At 42.8% G+C, this 13,467-nt stretch overlaps 1 protein-coding gene and 1 long non-coding RNA gene across 14 annotated transcripts in view; both read left to right on the top strand.

Moving 5' to 3' along the window:
* Nucleotides 1-13,467, top strand: part of RBMS3 (RNA binding motif single stranded interacting protein 3) — a 1,228,141-nt gene that overhangs the window by 153,425 nt on the left and 1,061,249 nt on the right. The gene's annotated exons all lie outside the window — the stretch shown is intronic.
* Nucleotides 387-6,317, top strand: LOC141567193 (uncharacterized). 2 transcript variants are annotated; one of them, XR_012489631.2, is made up of 4 exons: nt 387-1,780; nt 4,728-4,938; nt 5,082-5,215; nt 5,322-6,317. It is a non-coding gene; the product is annotated as an uncharacterized LOC141567193 (long non-coding RNA). The 2 variants fall into 2 exon arrangements; XR_016021282.1 differs by having other exon boundaries at nt 387-1,932.

The following is a 13,467-nucleotide window of genomic DNA, read 5'->3' as shown; positions in this document are numbered from 1 at the left end:
GAAGATTGCAGGCAATTTGGAGTCTGCAGACCCAGGTTGTGATGGCTGCTCCAAGTCAGGATGCCCACTGAGCCACTAGACATGCCTCAGCTGCCAGTCATGTTGGGGCTGGCAGGTGGGTTAGCCACAACATGGATTGTGGGACAGTCACCTGATCTGTGGCATGAAGTTCTGACTCATCCACAGGAATCATCTCAGAAGAATGAGAGCTTAATGTGATTGGAGATGCTATAGTTTAACGTGTCCTTCCTTCAAGTCACCTAGGTGGAAGAGGTGGGTGGTAACCAATAAGCAGTGGAGACTCCTCCCGGGTCTCCCACTATATTTACAAAGGATGAGACTGACAGCATTGGGGTGGGTGGAGGTGGGGATGGTCGAGGGCATTCCCATTGAAGTGGATCTGATATAATGTAGCCTCCTTTGGTATTGCAATATGTTGTATTGTATTGCACCTTCTCTAGAGAGTTGGCAGTAGGGGAAGTTAAGACTGTCAATGGCTACGGCACTGCAAGGACTCCTGTTAACTTGACATAGTTAGTTGTTGCTCTATTGCTACAGAAGACCTGCACCCTAGACTTTTAGCAAATGCCTCCTGCAAGGACTCCCACATGTTGACCTTTGTTAGTGGAAACATCTATATGTTTTACCTTGCTTTTAGCCGCCCTGGCACATGGAATGAGCTCAGGGGTTAATTACCCTCTAACATGTCAAATTACATGATTCGATGTGTGCTCTATTTCTTTTTTCTATCCTGTATTTAGATGCTGGGCAGAGAGGATCTATACAAGAAATGTCAGGATATGTTGATAATTTATTGATAGCTTTTATCTGGGAAAAAATGTAGGACATGCTCATACATTCTTATGGACATAGCGACAGTTTGTCCGTGGTAGAGGAAAAAGAGCATGAAGTCAGGGCCTGTCAAGAGACAGAAGCTACACCAGGTACTTTCACAGAAAGAATGAGTGTGAAGACTTGCATAGGAGAAGAAAAGGTTTTACTCAACCCTCTTAGGGGCCGTGTGGCTGGGCCTGAAAGTGATAAAAACAGATTCACAGGAGAAAAGCATACAGATTTAGTGAATACAAATTTTATATGTCATGGAGCCTTCCTAAGCAAGTGAAGATCTGAAGAAACAGTTAGACTTGTGTGTTTTTATGTGAGGTGCGATGAAGAGTGGGCTGCCATGAGGAACATGAGAGGTTAAGGAGTCTGAGGTAAGTGTTGTAACCTGGGGGAAGCTTAGCAAGGCCTGTTGGGATTCTGCTTCACGTCCCTTTGTGTTTGGAGATAAGGCAGCTCGTTGGTTAACCAGGTATTGGACAATCCAAGAGGTACAAAAGGATACTGCGGGTCACAGTGGTAGTAAGTGGCAGGATGCAGCTATATCTCTAGGGCTGGGGGAACACAGGGAAGAAGAAGTCAGGTCAATGAACATGTAAATACCTTGCGAAGGGGATCCCAGGCCCCAGAGGAAGAAGCACTGGACGGCTGGCTGTGCTGGTGTCTCTGAAGGGGGCACAAAGAAACAGATGCTGGGAATACAGAGAAACTGCAAAGTGGAGTCAGTTGCTCACACCGGAACCAGTTACTGCTCCCAGGGTGAAGACTTATCACTGTGGCCATGCTGACAGAGTAGGAGACAAATAAGGAGTCACCGCCTCTCTTCCTCCTGCCTCCAGTCAGGAGGGGCACCCACTGCGGGCAGATCTAACAGGGAGCCTGCTGGCCCAGAAGAGGGGTGATCTACAGAGTCCCAGCCCCCACACCTGTAAACCAGGTGGGTTTGGAGGCGAGAGACAATTAAGTTAACAACTGACCCAGAAAGTGAGAGCATACCACGTGTGCATACACGCCGGCGAGAAAGAGAGAGAGTGCATGCGCGTCTGAGTGAACTAGCAAGAACAAGCATGTATCCAGCAGCTGGCTGGGGTAAGGAGCGTTGCTGCTCAGTTATAGACATAATCATAATAACAGCCTATACATAGGAATTTGGTTCGGGGGAAATGACATGAAGGGCCCTTATTTAGCTTGGGGTGGAGTCGTGATTAAGTTCCAAAGTCAGGGCATTAGGGGAAAATCACATATAAACACTAGCTTCACGCATTAAGACTCTGAGAGTCTGTTGAGAAAACAGATGTGTGTCCCTCAGCTCATGCTCATTCCGTGACACACAGGCATGCTAAGTGGAATGCAGGTGGAAAACCTCACAGGGCCCTGCCTCATTTCTATTATGACTTTCTCTCCCTCTCTTCTCCTGCTCTCTAAGCGTGGAGAGAGGACTTTTTATAAGTGACGTGTGGGTGCCACAGCTTCACCTTAACTTGTACCAGCTGTGTACTAAGCACTCTCTCATATGCTAGATTACTTGATGGTCACATTGGCCCTAAAAATGGTGTTATGCTTCCTTCTCCGAAAAGCCATCAGATACACAGGCAGGTGAACTAATGTGCTGTGGGCACAACCAGTGAATGATGGAATCTGGGCTTCAAGCTCCAGTGTATCCTCCTCCTCCAAAGCTGGAGGATAATTAGCATAGCCCTGCTGTCCCCTTTGAAGATTCTGCCCTGACTTCATGCCTAGGGCAACTCACGTCATCTCCAGCATCAAAACAAGGGGGTACCTTGAAGACATGATAGTCCTGAAGTGTTCAATGTGGCAACCACTGGACATGGGTGGCTACTTAAATTTAATTAAAATTAAGTGAAATGTAAAATCCAGTGCCTCAGTCACACTAGCCTCAAGCTACATGTGGCTAGTGTTTACTATATGAGACAGCACAGAACATTTCCATTCGCACAGAAAGCTCTGCCGTAGACCCACAGCTAGTGAGAGAGTGGCTGTAAAACTTACTTAACAAACGTAGCTCCGCACCTTATTAGTTGTGCACTCATGGGCAGGTTGCTTAGCCTCTCTGTGCCTCAGTTGTTACATCTGTAAAATAGAGATAGTCCAGGCAGCTCCTTATAGGGCTCAGATGAAAGTTAAATAAGACACTATTTGTAATGTTTTTAGTTTGGTACCTGACACATCAAGAATTATCAACACATGTTACCTAAGGGGGGAAGGTCTCTTAGCTCTAACCCTATGCAATTTTCTAAACACTCTGAGGTCCCGATTTACCCCCTGGTGTTTTTATTTGGTGGCGACAAGGAGGCGTTTGAAGCAGAGTAAACAGCATCTTGACCATCTGTACTTGGAGTGCTTCATAGAGTCAAAAAGTCCTACATTGACTCACAAGATTAATTTACTTCCCGTACATTCCTAGAACTCATACCAGGCACATGGTTCTGATCTAAAAAATGAACACATTTAATCTTCCACACAGGCCTAGGTGGTAGGTATTCTCTACCCTCATTTTTTAATACCCTTGCATTTCTATACCCTCCCCATTTTATGACTTATCTTGGGAAGTCCTGCAGGACTGGGGAGGGGAGGACAACGACGAAAGAATACGATTTTACCCTTGAGATGAGAGTAGAAAAAACAAATAACTGTAGGGTGCATATTATTTCAGGCTAGATATTTTATGTACATTATCTAATTTAATGCCACAGCCCTATGAGGTAGGAGATAGTCTCATTGTGTAGATGTGAAAAAAGGGTAAAGAGGTTATTAAAACTAGCCTAGCATCACACTGCTAGATCAGAGTGAGAGCTGGGATTGTAACCCAGGCCCAATTCCAAATCCCATACAATGCATCTTGATGTCTAGCAACAGGGAAGATACCATTTTTGCATGTTGGAATATAATATAAGGTAGGAATAGAAGAATACAGATACATTGCCCTAGGAGTTAAGAGGAAGAAGGGATGGCACATGAGAGTCTCCTTTGAAGAGGCAGCATTTGACATGGAGCTTGATGGGTAGGATGTGGGCAGATGAGATTGGAGGAGAAATTATTACAGGCAGAGGAGCCCAAGCAAAGACTCTGGCAGGTCTAGGGTGCCATGGGTAGTTTGCCATGATGGGTCTAGGAGGGGATCTTCCTGGGTGGGAAGGAGTGTTTTGTCACCAACGCTGCTTAGAATCGCCAGTGTATGGTGGTGGTAAAAGGCAGACTGATTCTTAGTTTTATTATTGCTTTTAAATTCTTGACATACAATGTGCCCTCTTTATTATGTGTGCGTAGGACAGACCACTCCCACCAGCCCCTACCCTTGGGTACGCCACTGGGAACTGGCTTTGTTGGGCTACGTTTCTCTTGAATGCCTTTCTTGCTTTGCCTTTCTTGGTAGCACTGTAAATTCCTCTGATTCTCAGCCTGCGTTCTTCACTGGTAGGCTACCAACCCTCTGTTCCGGCGAGACAGGTTCTAGTATATGAAGGACAAATGGGTAGCCCTGGGTTTTCTAGGAATTTTGGGAAAGGAAGGTCATAAGTGGAACCAGTTGTCATGCTCCATTTCTGGAGTTCTTCTGCCCCAGGCAGCCTGACTGGGACAGAAACATTATCCAGGACCCCAGTGATGCTTTAGAGTCAATGAGCAATGCTAGATTGACCCAAAGGGCATGTACTGTGGGCCTGGAGACATCTTCTTAGAGACTTTTCACTTGGTGGCACGTTGAGAGTTTGAAGTTGAAGATTGAAGTCACTGAAGAGAAGACCAGGCAGTTGTTGATACCCCTCCAACCCCAGCCCCTTACTTTTCCCCTGACTGTGACCCCGGGACAAAGGAAGGAGGACCTTCTGCTAATTTTCAACTGTATCTTGCTCTCTGTTATGTAGTATTTCAGTGACAGGATCCACTCAGGAGAGTTGGGGCAAGGCTGGCTGAGGTTCTCAAGGACCTGAGTTTTGAGTTCAGGTGCCCGCATGGCAATGGAATGATGCTTCCTGACCTTTCAGACCTTTGAGACCTCTGGGCGGTCTTAGAAATCACCTCAAGCCTCCCATCCAGGATACGACTGCCTGGGGGAATTCCAGGGAAAGGTAGCAGGTAGAGTATCCTTTCTGAGTTTTATTCTCTCTCGTCCTCCCTCCCCTCCTTTCTGTGTGCCTGTGTTGCTCTGTTGCCTCCTTCTCCTCAAGATTCCATAGACCAGTGATGCAGGGGTATTTATTTTATGTTCTTGTCAACAGAGATATCATGGACTGAAAGGTGATGGGTACCCCCAGTGAGCTCACTACAAGATCTCAAAGATTCCAAGCCACTGGCTGATCCAAAGCATAAAGCCACCGTTCTGGAGAGGCGGCAGGAAGCAAGCCTGGAGGAGGTGAGGAAACATCACTCTTCCCTCTGCCCTTGACTCCATCGACCTTTAGCTAGCAGATGGTTTGGGCCCAGGTCTGATGGGCTTTGTCCTGTGTATCCTTTCACAGGCTCTGCTTTTTGGCCAGAGGACAGACCATCTTCTCAGGTGTCCCGGGGGACTGCTGAAGGGCAGTGAGGAAGATGCTGCTGGTCCCCAGGGCAGAACAAGCAGCTGGGACCAAGAAGTGGGACTCAAGCCCAGCACCCCTTCCGATGAAGCTCTCTGAGCTGTGGTTCTGGATTGGACTGTTTTTGCTTTGCCATCATTGTATAACGCCCAGTTCTGGATGCTTTTGATTGGTTGGAATTTTTTTTTTCTTCCTTTTTTCCTCCTCTGTCTTTTCTTTTTCTTCTCTTGGCCCTGAGAATTATAAGAAAAGAATTGCTTTCGAAAGTATAATTCTGTCGCTGACATTAGCCTTATTTATGAACAAATTCTGTCAGTAGGGATTTTTCTGCAATCCCACGTTACCTAGTAAATGGGGCTGCATGGTTTGATTTGTGTAGTACTGATCCTTAGATTAAAAATATGTTTTCTTTCTTGATTTCTTTTTTTTGAGTTTGGATCCAGGTAATGGCCTGAGTCACATTTGCTTAGCTACTGAAGCGATCTCAATGTGGTATCGCTTGGAGTTGAAATACAATCAAGCTTATATTATACCTGGGGCGCTTGCATGCTATTTGATATATATGTTACGCCACAAAGAAACACAAACCTAATAGGCTGAAATTTAATTCCTGTCTGATCCTGCAGCTAGAATGGGGGAGAAATTATAAATATCAAAAGTGGCTTCAAATACCCCGAATGTAAGCTAACAACAGTAAGTGGATGGTTTCCAAATGCCATTTTCTAAGGCAAAGCACAAACTGGAGATCAACTGACCTCACGAACACTGTTGCTCAGGTCTGTTTGTGGATCTACCCATTTTGGAGGAATTAGAGAACAAGGCACGCTTCTGTGTTTGGGTTTACAGAAATTGTGGTACTTCTGTCATGTTCTGTAACTGTGCCTGCCTTGCAATAAAACACCTTTAGTTGACTCAGCAACAAGGTCTCTGTCAATTTCCTGCAATCCTGTGTCTTCAGTGGCTTTGTAAGAAGGTCCAAGGCAGACCTACAAGTGGTCAACCTGCCAAAGCTCTCAGCTGGATGCCACCTTATTGCTCTTTCAGAAGTGTCACTAGAACTATGCGTTGCTTACACATGGGGGCCGTGTGTGTGGTCAACCTGTCTATTCTTATTATAGTCAACTCTAGAAATCTCTAGCTGTGGCATAACCCTGTTAGGCCAATGTGCTACTACCATCTGCCATCCTTCTCTAATTTTTGCAGTCCGCACTCATTTCTCTGAGACTGTAGGACAAGCCACAAACTCTCTGAACCTCCATTTCTGCATGTGTAAAATGGGGACAGTGGCACTGCCCATGGCTATGGTGACAAGTGCCTGTAAGAGACATCACGTGGATGCTACTTTACACACTATAAACATACTGGGACGTGGCAGCACTCAATAAATGGTGGTTATTTTACTCGTGAATGCAGAATTGAAAGAACATTTTAATTCCTTATAGTTCAGCTTTGATTAAGAGCGCTGAGTAACCTCTTAGCTTCTTAGCCCTCCTTGCTTAAAGCCATTCGAATAAAAGGTAAAGATTCATGGGACAGGAGTGAGAAGAGACTCTGCCACTTCCTACCTTGACCACATGGCCAAACACCTTAATTCCTCCTTCTGTAGAATTGGGCAGCTCTTTTGTTTCCTTCACAGAAATGACACTACTGCTTTTACAGAAAGTGAAATTTGCCACACACATAGATGTGTGAGGTATCGTCTTTCCCACCTGTTTGCAACATTGGGTCTGTGCCATTGGAGGGCAGGCGAGTCTCTCTCTAAATTCTGACAAAGAGGTCTTATTCACTGCAGGGAAGAATCCGACCCATCTTAGGCCTTCTCAGACTATATCTGCCACGTTGGTAGAAAGCAGTTTTGAGAAAACCCCAGCACTGTCCACCACCCCATCGGAGATTTCAGGATGACCAAATGTGAAGCAAAGACAAAGCTAAGATAATTCATTCCATAGTGAGTGGCCTATGATGTGGTTTTCTAATTGCCACGGGGTGCATTATAGCCCCACAGATATTAATCCTGGACTTCAAGCCATGCATAGCAGAAAGAATGTTTTCTACTTTCTACCTTGAAGTCATGAAAATGGTAATAATGACACAACAGCAAATAACAATTAAGTACTTAGTTTATGCTGGTCACCGAGCACAGCACTTTATGAGCACCGGCTCACTTAATTGTCACAACAACCACATGAGGTAGGCATTCTTAACTCCTGGCTGAGAAACCGAGGCATGAAATGGCTAGGTAATTGGGCCAGGCCCCCTAGTTACCTGCCTCACCAGTTACGGTGAGACTCACACCTGGGATGCACGAGGTCTTCCTGAGTCCAAAGCTTGGCCTCTTCCCCACTGTGCTTACAGGTAGCTGCTTTCTCTGAGTCCCAGTCCCTTTCTGCTTTTCTGGCTTCTGACTTTGAACTTCACCTTTGGAACTTCCCTGTCCTTACTTGGGACTATTAATTATCATCCTCTCCTGCCTGTTTTCTCCCATCGTTGTCTAAGGTCTTGGCAAGTGTATGCCAACTAATTGCAAATCAATATGAAAAGTAAAGGTTTTACTTAAAAATTAGCATTTTTTAAATGTAGAATAAAAAAACCATATACTTCTGAATGGAGTCCCGGTTTAGCTTACCTTATGCTGAATTCCACTTCTATTTAGCATTCTAAGGTTTCAGTGCATCGTATCCAGGGGAAGTCCTAACTGGATGTGAATGTTGATCCCAAGAGGTATCTCAAGGGTAAATGAGAGCACCGACTAAAGGCGAAACAATATTAGATTCTTGAACAAAATGATGCTGACTCTAACCTTAGTTCCTTAGTGTGTATCAAAGGACATTATTCATGTCAGAGGAAAATAACCTCTTTCCAGTTCCCACCAACAGCTTACCCAGAAGGTGGTATTATTGTGTATCTGTTAGAAGGACTACAGGAGTTTAAAGCAGTTACATATTTGCAGGCTGATTGTTCCAGAATATAGTTGGCACCTTGTCCATTCTTCTGAGGGCTTTCTCTGGCTGGGGCATCGGCATGCATTCCAGCTCAGAAGTGCTGGGTGTTTATTCCCCTCCCCACCGAGACTAGCCCTCAACCAAGCCTGAAGAAAATTGGTATATAAATGCCCCAGCCCCCTCACCCTCTGGGCGGACTGACTGAGGCATGCTCTGCACTGGTTCTGAGTCCCCCAGAGAGGTGACACTCCAGTTGCTCTTGGTGGCAACTAATTTGTTAACCCACTTTTGTTAGATACTTTTGTTTCCTTGTCTCACACACTCACTTCTCAACCAGTGTTGCCTGGGATCAACACCCCAATAAGTAGTTAATGTGCATATAACTTCCAGCTTTAGAGTCTGCTTGGGGGTGGGGTGGGGGGGAGCCCAAGCGAATTAGAATTTCTGGTGCTGGTCAATTATAGAAATAACAATGTTCCAGAGAAGATACAGCGGTATCATCCGGGACTAAACAGTTTCTCACCGTGTCCTTCTACTGGTACCTCTGCTATGTTAGGAACTGGAAAAGAGACCTTGTGAATCTGAGACCCACTTGTCAGAGAACAATTTCCTTCCTGTGAAATAGGCATCTCCACAGGTTACGAGATAATTTTCCTTTAACTGAAAGACTCAACAAACATACGAGACCGGGAAGAATCACCTGATGGCAAATCAAATTACAATTCACCGGCTAGAACAAGTAATTAAATATAAGGGGATAATGGGGAAAGGAGAGAGTCACAATCCTAAAACCCCCTTTCACCTCTCAAGGACTCCTTTTTGCCTTTGAATAACTTCTGCTTCAATTAACATTGATTGAGCCTGCCTAAAGTGCCTGGCTCTTGTCACATTCCATTACAAGAGGCTCCAAGACACTCTGTCTGCCAGCCTTTGTTGTGCCCGGACATTTTCGTAGGAATATTGAATATTGTGCGGAGTAGCTAGTGCATTGATCAGGACTCTTGTACAAGAGGTTTGCTTTTTTGGCATGGAAGTTTTCTAAATGAGATTGCATCTTTGAAAATTCTCTAAGTTCAAGTTATAATGCTCTAAAAAGCATGTCAGCCTGACCTACTGCTGCTTTGAAAGATAAATGTTGAAAATGTCAATCCTGTAAAGTAAGAAAATGTGCCTGAATCTTTGTTACAGGCATCACACACCTAATTTATTTTTATTGTTGTTGGGCGGACACACAAAGAAACGTGTTTCCTGTATGGGGTACCCAGTAAAGACTTTGATGTTTATTTTATTGGAGATGTAAATGGAATTATAGTATATACCAGAATCTGCCTTATCTCTTTTCTTCTCACTCTTTGCTAAAGTCTTGGAGGGTGAGGCTATATTTTATACAAGATTAAGGCAAGATTCCTATGAGGAGAAAAAAATCAGAATAACATAGTTTTTAGGATCTTAAATGACCAAGGACCTTTTATGTAGGAAAAACCTTTTCATGCCCACATTTTAAATCTCATTATTTATTTTCCTAAACATTGACATGCTACTCTGGCCACTAATAAAACATACTTTACGAATCAAATTATCTTAAATATTTAAATCTGATTACAAATTTAAGTAGACAAATTCTCTGAAATATTTCAATAAAATCTCTGCAAATTTCATTTAAAAGCGTTACAGACGTTAAAATCAACTGGCATGTGCCTGCGTGTGCACACACACACACACAACACAAATAATCACAATGAGATTCAAAATGTATTATACCTGCATTTAACTGAGTAGGAGGTATTTATACTATGGGTTTGATTTATGTCTTCGTTATTTCTAAATTTGTTTTATCCCTTCCCTGTTGTTTATACTTGTCAGTGTTTTACTTTCCTAGAGTTACAGTAATCTTGCTAGATTTGAAAGAAAAAGAATGGAGTCTCAGAGCAGCTGAGTTTACAGATTTTGAGTTATCAGTCAACTTGATTTTTGATTGACATGTTGGATCTTAGTGGATCTTTTCAAAGTTGATTCAGTCCTGGGCTGATGTTTACTGGCCTGAGTTTTTTCTTAACACGTTGCGTACGGCGAGGTTTAAATCCCTCGTGAAGATTCTCGTGATCCCTACGCAACGTGTTAAGAGTCAAGGTTCAGTTGCTATGTCAATGAGTCTTTGGAAGCCCTTGTCTTATACTAGCAACACGGAGAGCCCCTGAGAGCTTCTATATCCATCAAATCTTAGTCCCAGGCAGTGAGCCTTTACTTCGTGATGCCTTAGTTTCTCAGTACTTTTTAATAAACACATCCAACAGTTTCTTCATCTAGGGAAAGAAAGAAGGACACTGGGCAGCAGATTCTCTTCTTGGGGACACTGCCTCATGCATTAGCTTCCAACACACTTCTGGACTCTACTCACTATTATGTGTGTCCATAGCAGCAGATCACTTCTTTGATCCATGAAGAAAACTCTACAACTTTTCTTGAGTTATTTGACTTAAAATTCACTGTAGCCATTCCTTTCTATTTACTGAGATAAACATGTATCCATATATTAAAATATACATCAAGTAAAAGTAACAACATCTATATATGTCAAACCTCTAACCTACCTATTAAAAATATTTTTAAAACTTGCCCATCTGTTTGTTATTTAATGATCTTTTTGTATGCCTTACTTTTTCATTGTTGAGTATTATTATGGATTCAAGGCTTTTCATAGACATAAGTTATTCCAGTGAGCTAGAATATTCTTGCTGCTCAAATTATTGCAATGCAGGCACCCCCTTAAGCATTCTCCTTTGTCTTTTCAGCGTTATTCCTGAGACATTTTTGAAAGTCTCTTGCTTAAAGGCAACAAAATATTCTATACCCATATTGGTTCTTCTCTACTATTAGCTAAGATTTCAGTCTTTGAGGAGCTCTGAGTCCTATTAGTAGAGAATAGGACTAGGATTGCATATCAGTTTTACCGCCATGGATGTGGTGGTGATAGACAAAATGATATATGACTTTTGGTCGCTATAATGGAAGTGCTGGAAAAATGCGTATTTTCAGATAATAAACTTTCGTTATCATTTTCTAAAGTGAATGCTGATATTATTACCTATTGTAAATTTTTATTTAATATCAATTTTTAAAATTGTATTTTCTTACACCATGCCCTCTTGGATTATCAATTCAAACTGGAATCACACTCCTTTCCAATTTATTTGCTTTAGATGTTTTATTGATCACCATTTTGGAGTTCTTTTTATTGATATTCTTAAGATAGGCTCCAAATGGAGATAGGCATGGAATACAGTAGTAAGATCTGTTTTCTCATCTGTAAAATAAATGCTTTGATGAGGTTTACTATTGAGATTTTTGTCCTGTAGGCAATGGAATTCTCCTTGGAATTTTTACCATTGGTCTAATGCAGTGGTTCTCGAAGTAGAATCACCCGGAGAGGGGTGCTAAAACAGGTTGCTGGGCCCCACAGCCAAGTTTTTTATCACTAGGTCAGGGGTGTGGCTGGAAAATGTGCATGTCTCACGAGTCCCAGGTGGGGCTAATACTGTGAGAGCACACTCTGGGGACCACTGGTCTAAGGACATAAAGTAAGGTTTGCTGGCTAGGTAAGGCTAGCCTTTGGAGCCTTGAACTTGGAGGCTATTAATCAAGTTCAAGATGAGATAAGAAAAAGTACGAAGTAATAAATCCTAGAAAGACGTCTTTGGGTTATAAAAATTGAAATTATCGTTGTGAATCTTGCGTATTCAACCAGGTCCGCCATTTACTTCTTGGTTCCACTCTCTTCAGGCAACTCTGCCTATCAGCTGTAGATCCCCTATAGAGACTGAAGTGCGGAGAGGTATAAAAACCTCAATTTTATGAAGTCAACAGAGCACCATAATTCATGTAGAAAGTGATTTTCGCTGTTAATAAACACCAGCGGAATTGCTTCCAAAACTTCTTTGGAGGGGGAGAGAATTCACACAAAGGAATTTTGTATCTTTAAACCCAGATCGTAAGTCTTGGTTTTCTTTTACCTTACCTGACATCTGTCACAGCAGAAAATGTATCTTCTTAAGTGTTTAAGCAAGTGCCAAGTATGCTGTCACTTCAAGATGAATAATAAACAGCCATAATAAATGGATATTGTGGGTGACATTAATAAGACATTTGCAATACTGCAGGAAGAATCATGCTGGAAGATAAATAGATGCTTTTATTTATACTATTGTTAGCAACTTGAACTTCTGACACACAGAGCAGGTGTTCAGTCTATTTTGGAGCTACCTGACAAAACTCCTTTGTTTTCTTATGCCTCTGTCTGACCCCAAAATGTAGATGTGCGTCAAGGTTCTGTCTTCTCTCTTTGTGCCTTGGCTTCTGTATTTTTTTTGTCAGTGAACGCTTCCACACCCTTTAAATTATTATGTCCAGAGAGGATGATTTCATGGTCTAACCTACCGTCCCCCCCAAAAGAAAACACAAAAATGAAAAACAAAAACAAAACCCAAACACCTGAATTTTCATTTCCAACTAATTGTAGCACGTCTTTCTCTGGACGTCCTCCTCCAACTCAAACCACGTGCCTGTAGTCGGACTCAGTGCTTCCTCTTCCCAACCCAGCCTGTTCTTATTTTCTTTTCTCCCCGAATATAAGCCGCATCGTGTGCTTCACGAAAATCTCCCTCTGTATCATCTCCGACACCCACAAGCTTCAGCCTCCAGTATGTCTCTGACACTGATGTCTTTATTTCCTCTTCTACTCACAAAACTGTATCTTAGGCACCCAGTGCTGCCATTCAAATGACTGTGAAAGCCCTTTAAATGATTTTCTCATTTTCAGTCTCTCTCCACTGTAATCCATCTTAAATATCATTGCAACACAAATTTTCCCCAAGATGATGTCCCTGATTATGACAGTGTCCTGATCTAGAGTCTTTCACGACTCCCGGGATGTAAGGAGATATGTTCAAACGCTTTGTCATGCCATTCCAGATTTTCCAATATAAGCCCCAACTTCCTTCCTCGCTCTTCACTCGCACTATTCGCTTATGAACCCTCTCACTCCATTGGTGTAATATCAGTCTGTAAACAGGCCTTTAAATTTAATCTTTCATTTGTGTTACTCCTTCTTCATATCATCTCCTTTTTCTACCTATCGATCCAACACT

The sequence above is a fragment of the Rhinolophus sinicus genome, chromosome 5, assembly GCF_057876585.1.
Source record: "Rhinolophus sinicus isolate RSI-liver-muscle chromosome 5, RSI-T2T, whole genome shotgun sequence".
Lineage (NCBI taxonomy): Eukaryota > Metazoa > Chordata > Mammalia > Chiroptera > Rhinolophidae > Rhinolophus > Rhinolophus sinicus.
The sequence above is the reverse complement of the archived record's forward strand: the minus strand, read 5'-3'. Positions and strand labels throughout refer to the sequence as shown.